The following is a 13156-nucleotide window of genomic DNA, read 5'->3' as shown; positions in this document are numbered from 1 at the left end:
TATATAACGTTATGCGTTATATAGTAATAGTATATAACGTTATACGATAGTACGTAATAGTATATATCGTTATACGTTATATAGTAATAGTATATAACGTTATACGTTATATAGTAATATTATATAACGTTATGCGTTATATAGTAATAGTATATAACGATATACGTTATATAGTAATAGTATATAACGTTATGCGTTATATAGTAATAGTATATAACGTTATACGTTAATACGGAATAGTATATATCGTTATACGTTATATAGTAATAGTATATAACGTTATACGTTATATAGTAATAGTATATAACGTTATCCGTTATATAGTAATAGTATATAACGTTATACGTTATATAGTAATAGTATATAACGTTATACGTTATATAGTAATATTATATAACGTTATACGTTATATAGTAATATTATATAACGTTATGCGTTATATAGTAATAGTATATAACGTTATACGTTATATAGTAATAGTATATAACGTTATGCGTTATATAGTAATAGTATATAACGTTATACGATAGTACGTAATAGTATATATCGTTATACGTTATATAGTAATAGTATATAACGTTATACGTTATATAGTAATATTATATAACGTTATACGTTATATAGTAATAGTATATAACGTTATACGTTATATAGTAATAGTATATAACGTTATACGTTATATAGTAATAGTATATAACGTTATACGTTATATAGTAATATTATATAACGTTATGCGTTATAGAGTAATAGTATATAACGTTATACGTTATATAGTAATATTATATAACGTTATGCGTTATATAGTAATAGTATATAACGTTATGCGTTATATAGTAATAGTATATAACGATATACGTTATATAGTAATAGTATATAACGTTATGCGTTATATAGTAATAGTATATAACGTTATACGTTAATACGGAATAGTATATAACGTTATACGTTATATAGTAATAGTATATAACGTTATACGTTATATAGTAATAGTATATAACGTTATACGTTATATAGTAATATTATATAACGTTATGCGTTATATAGTAATAGTATATAACGTTATACGTTATATAGTAATATTATATAACGTTATGCGTTATATAGTAATAGTATATAACGTTATACGTTATATAGTAATATTATATAACGTTATGCGTTATATAGTAATAGTATATAACGTTATACGTTATATAGTAATATTATATAACGTTATGCGTTATATAGTAATAGTATATAACGTTATGCGTTATATAGTAATAGTATATAACGATATACGTTATATAGTAATAGTATATAACGTTATGCGTTATATAGTAATAGTATATAACGTTATACGTTAATACGGAATAGTATATAACGTTATACGTTATATAGTAATAGTATATAACGTTATACGTTATATAGTAATAGTATATAACGTTATACGTTATATAGTAATATTATATAACGTTATGCGTTATATAGTAATAGTATATAACGTTATACGTTATATAGTAATATTATATAACGTTATGCGTTATATAGTAATAGTATATAACGTTATACGTTATATAGTAATAGTATATAACGTTATGCGTTATATAGCAATAGTATATAACGTTATACGATAGTACGGAATAGTATATATCGTTATACGTTATATAGTAATAGTATATAACGTTATACGTTATTACGTAATAGTATATAACGTTATACGTTATATAGTAATAGTATATAACGTTATACGTTATATAGTAATAGTATATAACGTTATACGTTATATAGTAATATTATATAACGTTATGCGTTATATAGTAAGAGTATATAACGTTATACGTTATATAGTAATATTATATAACGTTATGCGTTATATAGTAATAGTATATAACGATATGCGTTATATAGTAATATTATATAACGTTATGCGTTATATAGTAATAGTATATAACGTTATGCGTTATATAGTAATAGTATATAACGTTATACGTTATATAGTAATAGTATATAACGTTATGCGTTATATAGTAATAGTATATAACGTTATACGATAGTACGTAATAGTATATATCGTTATACGTTATATAGTAATAGTATATAACGTTATACGTTACATAGTAATATTATATAACGTTATGCGTTATATAGTAATAGTATATAACGTTATGCGTTATATAGTAATAGTATATAACGTTATACGTTATATAGTAATAGTATATAACGTTATGCGTTATATAGTAATAGTATATAACGTTATACGATAGTACGTAATAGTATATATCGTTATACGTTATATAGTAATAGTATATAACGTTATACGTTATATAGTAATATTATATAACGTTATGCGTTATATAGTAATAGTATATAACGATATACGTTATATAGTAATAGTATATAACGTTATGCGTTATATAGTAATAGTATATAACGTTATACGTTAATACGGAATAGTATATATCGTTATACGTTATATAGTAATAGTATATAACGTTATACGTTATATAGTAATATTATATAACGTTATGCGTTATATAGTAAGAGTATATAACGTTATACGTTATATAGTAATATTATATAACGTTATGCGTTATATAGTAATAGTATATAACGATATGCGTTATATAGTAATATTATATAACGTTATGCGTTATATAGTAATAGTATATAACGTTATGCGTTATATAGTAATAGTATATAACGTTATACGTTATATAGTAATAGTATATAACGTTATGCGTTATATAGTAATAGTATATAACGTTATACGATAGTACGTAATAGTATATATCGTTATACGTTATATAGTAATAGTATATAACGTTATACGTTATATAGTAATATTATATAACGTTATGCGTTATATAGTAATAGTATATAACGATATACGTTATATAGTAATAGTATATAACGTTATGCGTTATATAGTAATAGTATATAACGTTATACGTTAATACGGAATAGTATATATCGTTATACGTTATATAGTAATAGTATATAACGTTATACGTTATATAGTAATAGTATATAATGTTATACGTTATATAGTAATAGTATATAACGTTATACGTTATATAGTAATAGTATATAACGTTATACGTTATATAGTAATAGTATATAACGTTATACGTTATATAGTAATATTATATAACGTTATACGTTATATAGTAATATTATATAACGTTATGCGTTATATAGTAATAGTATATAACGTTATACGTTATATAGTAATAGTATATAACGTTATGCGTTATATAGTAATAGTATATAACGTTATACGTTATATAGTAATAGTATATAACGTTATGCGTTATATAGCAATAGTATATAACGTTATACGATAGTACGGAATAGTATATATCGCTATACGTTATATAGTAATAGTATATAACGTTATACGTTATTACGTAATAGTATATAACGTTATACGTTATATAGTAATAGTATATAACGTTATACGTTATATAGTAATAGTATATAACGTTATACGTTATATAGTAATAGTATATAACGTTATACGTTATATAGTAATATTATATAACGTTATGCGTTATATAGTAATAGTATATAACGTTATACGTTATATAGTAATATTATATAACGTTATGCGTTATATAGTAATAGTATATAACGTTATGCGTTATATAGTAATATTATATAACGTTATGCGTTATATAGTAATAGTATATAACGTTATGCGTTATATAGTAATAGTATATAACGTTATACGTTATATAGTAATAGTATATAACGTTATGCGTTATATAGTAATAGTATATAACGTTATACGATAGTACGTAATAGTATATATCGTTATACGTTATATAGTAATAGTATATAACGTTATACGTTATATAGTAATATTATATAACGTTATACGTTATATAGTAATAGTATATAACGTTATACGTTATATAGTAATAGTATATAACGTTATACGTTATATAGTAATAGTATATAACGTTATACGTTATATAGTAATATTATATAACGTTATGCGTTATAGAGTAATAGTATATAACGTTATACGTTATATAGTAATATTATATAACGTTATGCGTTATATAGTAATAGTATATAACGTTATGCGTTATATAGTAATAGTATATAACGATATACGTTATATAGTAATAGTATATAAGGTTATGCGTTATATAGTAATAGTATATAACGTTATACGTTAATACGGAATAGTATATAACGTTATACGTTATATAGTAATAGTATATAACGTTATACGTTATATAGTAATAGTATATAACGTTATACGTTATATAGTAATATTATATAACGTTATGCGTTATATAGTAATAGTATATAACGTTATACGTTATATAGTAATATTATATAACGTTATGCGTTATATAGTAATAGTATATAACGTTATACGTTATATAGTAATATTATATAACGTTATGCGTTATATAGTAATAGTATATAACGTTATACGTTATATAGTAATATTATATAACGTTATGCGTTATATAGTAATAGTATATAACGTTATGCGTTATATAGTAATAGTATATAACTATATACGTTATATAGTAATAGTATATAACGTTATGCGTTATATAGTAATAGTATATAACGTTATACGTTAATACGGAATAGTATATAACGTTATACGTTATATAGTAATAGTATATAACGTTATACGTTATATAGTAATAGTATATAACGTTATACGTTATATAGTAATATTATATAACGTTATGCGTTATATAGTAATAGTATATAACGTTATACGTTATATAGTAATATTATATAACGTTATGCGTTATATAGTAATAGTATATAACGTTATACGTTATATAGTAATAGTATATAACGTTATGCGTTATATAGCAATAGTATATAACGTTATACGATAGTACGGAATAGTATATATCGTTATACGTTATATAGTAATAGTATATAACGTTATACGTTATTACGTAATAGTATATAACGTTATACGTTATATAGTAATAGTATATAACGTTATACGTTATATAGTAATAGTATATAACGTTATACGTTATATAGTAATAGTATATAACGTTATACGTTATATAGTAATAGTATATAACGTTATACGTTATATAGTAATATTATATAACGTTATGCGTTATATAGTAAGAGTATATAACGTTATACGTTATATAGTAATATTATATAACGTTATGCGTTATATAGTAATAGTATATAACGATATGCGTTATATAGTAATATTATATAACGTTATGCGTTATATAGTAATAGTATATAACGTTATGCGTTATATAGTAATAGTATATAACGTTATACGTTATATAGTAATAGTATATAACGTTATGCGTTATATAGTAATAGTATATAACGTTATACGATAGTACGTAATAGTATATATCGTTATACGTTATATAGTAATAGTATATAACGTTATACGTTATATAGTAATATTATATAACGTTATGCGTTATATAGTAATAGTATATAACGATATACGTTATATAGTAATAGTATATAACGTTATGCGTTATATAGTAATAGTATATAACGTTATACGTTAATACGGAATAGTATATATCGTTATACGTTATATAGTAATAGTATATAACGTTATACGTTATATAGTAATAGTATATAACGTTATACGTTATATAGTAATAGTATATAACGTTATACGTTATATAGTAATAGTATATAACGTTATACGTTATATAGTAATAGTATATAACGTTATACGTTATATAGTAATATTATATAACGTTATACGTTATATAGTAATATTATATAACGTTATGCGTTATATAGTAATAGTATATAACGTTATACGTTATATAGTAATAGTATATAACGTTATGCGTTATATAGTAATAGTATATAACGTTATACGTTATATAGTAATAGTATATAACGTTATGCGTTATATAGCAATAGTATATAACGTTATACGATAGTACGGAATAGTATATATCGCTATACGTTATATAGTAATAGTATATAACGTTATACGTTATATAGTAATAGTATATAACGTTATACGTTATATAGTAATAGTATATAACGTTATACGTTATATAGTAATAGTATATAACGTTATACGTTATATAGTAATAGTATATAACGTTATACGTTATATAGTAATATTATATAACGTTATGCGTTATATAGTAATAGTATATAACGTTATACGTTATATAGTAATATTATATAACGTTATGCGTTATATAGTAATAGTATATAACGTTATGCGTTATATAGTAATATTATATAACGTTATGCGTTATATAGTAATAGTATATAACGTTATGCGTTATATAGTAATAGTATATAACGTTATACGTTATATAGTAATAGTATATAACGTTATGCGTTATATAGTAATAGTATATAACGTTATACGATAGTACGTAATAGTATATATCGTTATACGTTATATAGTAATAGTATATAACGTTATACGTTATATAGTAATATTATATAACGTTATGCGTTATATAGTAATAGTATATAACGATATACGTTATATAGAAATAGTATATAACGTTATGCGTTATATAGTAATAGTATATAACGTTATACGTTAATACGGAATAGTATATATCGTTATACGTTATATAGTAATAGTATATAACGTTATACGTTATATAGTAATAGTATATAACGTTATACGTTATATAGTAATAGTATATAACGTTATACGTTATATAGTAATAGTATATAACGTTATACGTTATATAGTAATATTATATAACGTTATACGTTATATAGTAATATTATATAACGTTATGCGTTATATAGTAATAGTATATAACGTTATACGTTATATAGTAATAGTATATAACGTTATGCGTTATATAGTAATAGTATATAACGTTATACGATAGTACGTAATAGTATATATCGTTATACGTTATATAGTAATAGTATATAACGTTATACGTTATATAGTAATAGTATATAACGTTATACGTTATATAGTAATAGTATATAACGTTATATGTTATATAGTAATATTATATAACGTTATGCGTTATATAGTAATAGTATATAACGTTATACGTTATATAGTAATAGTATATAACGTTATACGTTATATAGTAATAGTATATAACGTTATACGTTATATATTAATAGTATATAACGTTATACGTTAGTACATAATAATATACAACGTTATACGTGATATGGCAATACTATATAACGTTATACGTTATTACGTAATAGTATATAACGTTATACGTTATATAGTAATAGTATATAACGTTATACGTTATATAGTAATAGTATATAACATTATGCGTTATATAGTAATAGTATGTCGGAGATGCAGAGACATCGAGCCTTTCTTTTGGAAGATTTCTCAATACTTGGGCTCGGGGTGACATAACTGGTCGCCGAACGTAGCCACGGTCACTGGATGAACGAAATGTTTTACAAAGGAGGTTCCAGTGTTAAGGGATACGCTGTATAAACAATCAAGTCTTGATCAGGAGCAATGCTGGTTTATGTGGAAATGCCTAGTTACGGCGCTTGGGAATTTGTTGATATTCCCGATCGATATGTATTTGATATATGTAACTGTATCTGTCTTTTATTTTGCAATCTCCTTGGAGAGTTTACTGTCATCGTCTTGGAGTCAGTCTTAGAGAAACCCTGTGCCAGAGTGAACGTGTCATTGTGCTATCAAAAATATATTAAAACGTACAGAAAGTTTCCCGTTGACCGTGGATTCGTTACAGAACCCAAGAATATTATTTAAAGCATTTGTTTACTTATTGTTTGTTATCTTAGTTAACCGATAAACTAATTATTTATCAAACTTTGTAAAGAAATATAATTTTATGTAAATACAAACTTTATTGAACATCATGATGGCAAATGCTAACGAAGAATCGTCTCGCGCTCGAAATCCAAACGACAATTCGACATATATAATAATTCGACATATATTCGACATATATTCGTTATACGTTATATAGTAATAGTATATAACGTTATGCGTTATATAGTAATAGTATATAACGTTATACGTTATATAGTAATAGTATATAACGTTATACGTTATATAGTAATGGTATATAATGTTATACGTTATATAGTAATAGTATATAACGTTATACGTTAATACGTAATAGTATATAACGTTATACGTTATATAGTAATAGTATATAACTTTATACGTTACTACGTAATAATATACAACGTTATACGTGATATGGCAATACTACATAACGTTATACGTTATTACGTAATAGTATATAACGTTATACGTTATATAGTAATAGTATATAACGTTATACGTTATATAGTAATAGTATATAACGTTATACGTTATATAGTAATAGTATATCACGTTATACCTTATATAGTAATAGTATATAACGTTATACGTTATATAGTAATAGTATATAACGTTATATGTTATATCGTAATAGTATATAACGTTATACGTTATATAGTAATAGTATATAACGTTATACGTTAGTACGTAATAATATGCAACGTTATACGTGATATGGTAATACTATATAACGTTATACGCTATTACGTAATAGTATATAACGTTATACGTTAATACGTAATAGTATATATCGTTATACGTTATATAGTAATAGTATATAACGTTATACGATATAGTAATAGTATATAACGTTATACGTTATATAGTAATATTATATAACGTTATGCGTTAATACGTAATAGTATATATCGTTATACGTTATATAGTAATAGTATATAGCGATATACGTTATATAGTAATAGTATATAACGTTATACGTTATATAGTAATAGTATATAACGTTATACGTTATTTAGTAATATTATATAACGTTATGCGTTATATAGTAATAGTATATAACGTTATACGTTATATAGTAATAGTATATAACGTTATACGTTAGTACGTAATAATATACAACGTTTTACGTGATATGGCAATACTATATAACGTTATACGTTATATAGTAATAGTATATAACGTTATACGTTATATAGTAATAGTATATAACGTTATACGTTATATAGTAGTAGTATATAACGTTATACGTTATATAGTAATATTATATATCGTTATGCGTTATATAGTAATAGTATATAACGTTATACGATAGTACGGAATAGTATATATCGTTATACGTTATATAGTAATAGTATATAACGTTATACGTTATATAGTAATAGTATATAACGTTATACGTTATATAGTAATAGTATATAACGTTATACGTTATATAGTAATAGTATATAACGTTATACGTTATATAGTAATAGTATATAACGTTATACGTTATATAGTAATAGTATATAACGTTATACGTTATATAGTAATATTATATAACGTTATGCGTTATATAGTAATAGTATATAACGTTATACGTTATATAGTAATATTATATAACGTTATGCGTTATATAGTAATAGTATATAACGTTATACGTTATATAGTAATATTATATAACGTTATGCGTTATATAGTAATAGTATATAACGTTATACGTTATATAGTAATATTATATAACGTTATGCGTTATATTGTAATAGTATATAACGTTATACGATAGTACGGAGTAGTATATATCGTTATACGTTATATAGTAATAGTATATAACGTTATACGTTATATAGTAATAGTATATAACGTTATACGTTATATAGTAATAGTATATAACGTTATACGTGATATGGTAATACTATATAACGTTATACGCTATTACGTAATAGTATATAACGTTATACGTTAATACGTAATAGTATATATCGTTATACGTTATATAGTAATAGTATATAACGTTATACGTTATATAGTAATAGTATATAACGTTATACGTTATATAGTAATAGTATACAACGTTATACGTGTGATGGTAATACTATATAACGTTATACGTTAGTACGTAATAATATACAACGTTACACGTGATATGGTAATACTATATAACGTTATACGCTATTACGTAATAGTATATAACGTTATACGTTAATATGTAATAGTATATATCGTTATACGTTATATAGTAATAGTATATAACGTTATACGTTATATAGTAATAGTATATAACGTTATACGTTATATAGTAATAGTATATAACGTTATACGTTATATAGTAATATTATATAACGTTATGCGTTATATAGTAATAGTATATAACGTTATACGTGATATGGCAATACTATATAACGTTATACGTTATTACGTAATAGTATATAACGTTATACGTTATATAGTAATAGTATATAACGTTATACGATATATAGTGATAGTATATAACGTTATACGTTATATAGTAATAGTATATAACGTTATACGTTATATAGTAATAGTATATAACGTTATACGTTATATAGAAATAGTATATAACGTTATACGTTATATAGTAATATTATATAACGTTATGCGATATATAGTAATAGTATATAACGTTATACGTTATATAGTAATAGTATATAACGTTATGCGTTCTATAGTAATAGTATATAACGTTATACGATAGTACGGAATAGTATATATCGTTATACGTTATATAGTAATAGTATATAACGTTATACGTTATTACGTAATAGTATATAACGTTATACGTTATATAGTAATAGTATATAACGTTATACGTTATATAGTAATAGTATATAACGTTATACATTATATAGTAATAGTATATAACGTTATACGTTATATAGTAATATTATATAACGTTATGCGTTATATAGTAATATTGTATAACGTTATGCGTTATATAGTAATAGTATATAACGATATACGTTATATAGTAATAGTATATAACGTTATGCGTTATATAGTAATAGTATATAACGTTATACGTTAATACGGAATAGTATATGTCGTTATACGTTAATACGGAATAGTATATGTCGTTATACGTTATATAGTAATAGTATATAACGTTATACGTTATATAGTAATAGTATATAACGTTATACGTTATATAGTAATAGTATATAACGTTATACGTTATATAGTAATAGTATATAACGTTATACGTTATATAGTAATATTATATAACGTTATGCGTTATATAGTAATAGTATATAACGTTATACGTCATATGGTAATAGTATATAACGTTATGCGTTATATAGTAATAGTATATAACGTTATTAGATAGTTCGTAATAGTATATATCGTTATACGTTATATAGTAATAGTATATAACGTTATACGCCAGTACGTAATAATATACAACGATATACGTGGTATGGTAATACTATATAACGTTATGCGCTATTACGTAATAGTATATAACGTTATACGTTAATACGGAATAGTATATATCGTTATACGTTATATAGTAATAGTATATAACGTTATACGTTATATAGTAATAGTATATAACGTTATACGTTATATAGTAATAGTATATAACGTTATACGTTAGTACGTAATAATATACAACGTTATACGTGATATGGCAATACTATATAACGTTATACGTTATTACGTAATAGTATATAACGTTATACGTTATATAGTAATAGTATATAACGTTATACGTTATATAGTATTAGTATATAACGTTATACGTTATGTAGTGATAGTATATAACGGTATACGTTATATAGTAATAATACATAACGTTATACGTTATATAGTAATAGTATATAACGTTATACGTTATATAGTAATAGTATATAACGTTATACGTTATATAGTAATATTATATAACGTTATGCGTTATATAGTAATAGTATATAACGTTATACGTTATATAGTAATAGTATATAACGTTATGCGTTATATAGTAATAGTATATAACGTTATACGATAGTACATAATAGTATATATCGTTATACGTTATATAGTAATAGTATATAACGTTATACGTTATATAGTAATAGTATATAACGTTATACGTTATATAGTAACAGTATATAACGTTATACGTTAGTACGTAATAATATACAACGATATACGTGATATGGTAAAACTATATAACGTTATACGCTATTACGTAATAGTATATAACGTTATACGTTAATACGGAATAGCATATATCGGTATACCTTATATAGTAATAGTATATAACGTTATACGTTATATAGTAATAGTATATAACGTTATACGTTAGTACGTAATAATATACAACGTTGTACGTGATATGGCAATACTATATAACGTTATACGTTATTACGTAATAGTATATAACGTCATACGTTATTACGTAATAGTATATAACGTTATACGTTATATAGTAATATTATATAACGTTATGCGTTATATAGTAATAGTATATAACGTTATACGTTATATAGTAATAGTATATAACGTTATACGTTATATAGTAATAGTATATAACGTTATACGTTATATAGTAATAGTATATAACGTTATATGTTATATAGTAATATTATATAACGTTATGCGTTATATAGTAATAGTATATAACGTTATACGTTATATAGTAATAGTATATAACGTTATACGTTATATAGTAATAGTATATAACGTTATACGTTATATAGTAATAGTATATAACGTTATACGTTAGTACGTAATAATATACAACGTTATACGTGATATGGCAATACTATATAACGTTATACGTTATTACGTAATAGTATATAACGTTATACGTTATATAGTAATAGTATATAACGTTATACGTTATATAGTAATAGTATATAACGTTATACGGTATATAGTAATAGTATATAACGTTATGCGTTATATAGTGATAGTATGTCGGAGATGCAGAGACATCGAGCCTTTCTTTTGGAAGATTTCTCAATACTTGGGCTCGGGGTGACATAACTGGTCGCCGAACGTAGCCACGGTCACTGGATGAACGAAATGTTTTACAAAGGAGGTTCCAGTGTTAAGGGATACGCTGTATAAACAATCAAGTCTTGATCAGGAGCAATGCTGGTTTATGTGGAAATGCCTAGTTACGGCGCTTGGGAATTTGTTGATATTCCCGATCGATATGTATTTGATATATGTAACTGTATCTGTCTTTTATTTTGCAATCTCCTTGGAGAGTTTACTGTCATCGTCTTGGAGTCCGTCTTAGAGAAACACTGTGCCAGAGTGAACGTGTCAGTGTGCTATCAAAAATATATTAAAACGTACAGAAAGTTTCCCGTTGACCGTGGATTCGTTACAGAACCCAAGAATATTATTTAAAGCATTTGTTTACTTATTGTTTGTTATCTTAGTTAACCGATAAACTAATTATTTATCAAACTTGGTAAAGAA

The sequence above is a fragment of the Bombus terrestris genome, chromosome 3 (assembly GCF_910591885.1).
Source record: "Bombus terrestris chromosome 3, iyBomTerr1.2, whole genome shotgun sequence".
NCBI lineage: Eukaryota > Metazoa > Arthropoda > Insecta > Hymenoptera > Apidae > Bombus > Bombus terrestris.
Note: the sequence above shows the minus strand (reverse complement) of the source record.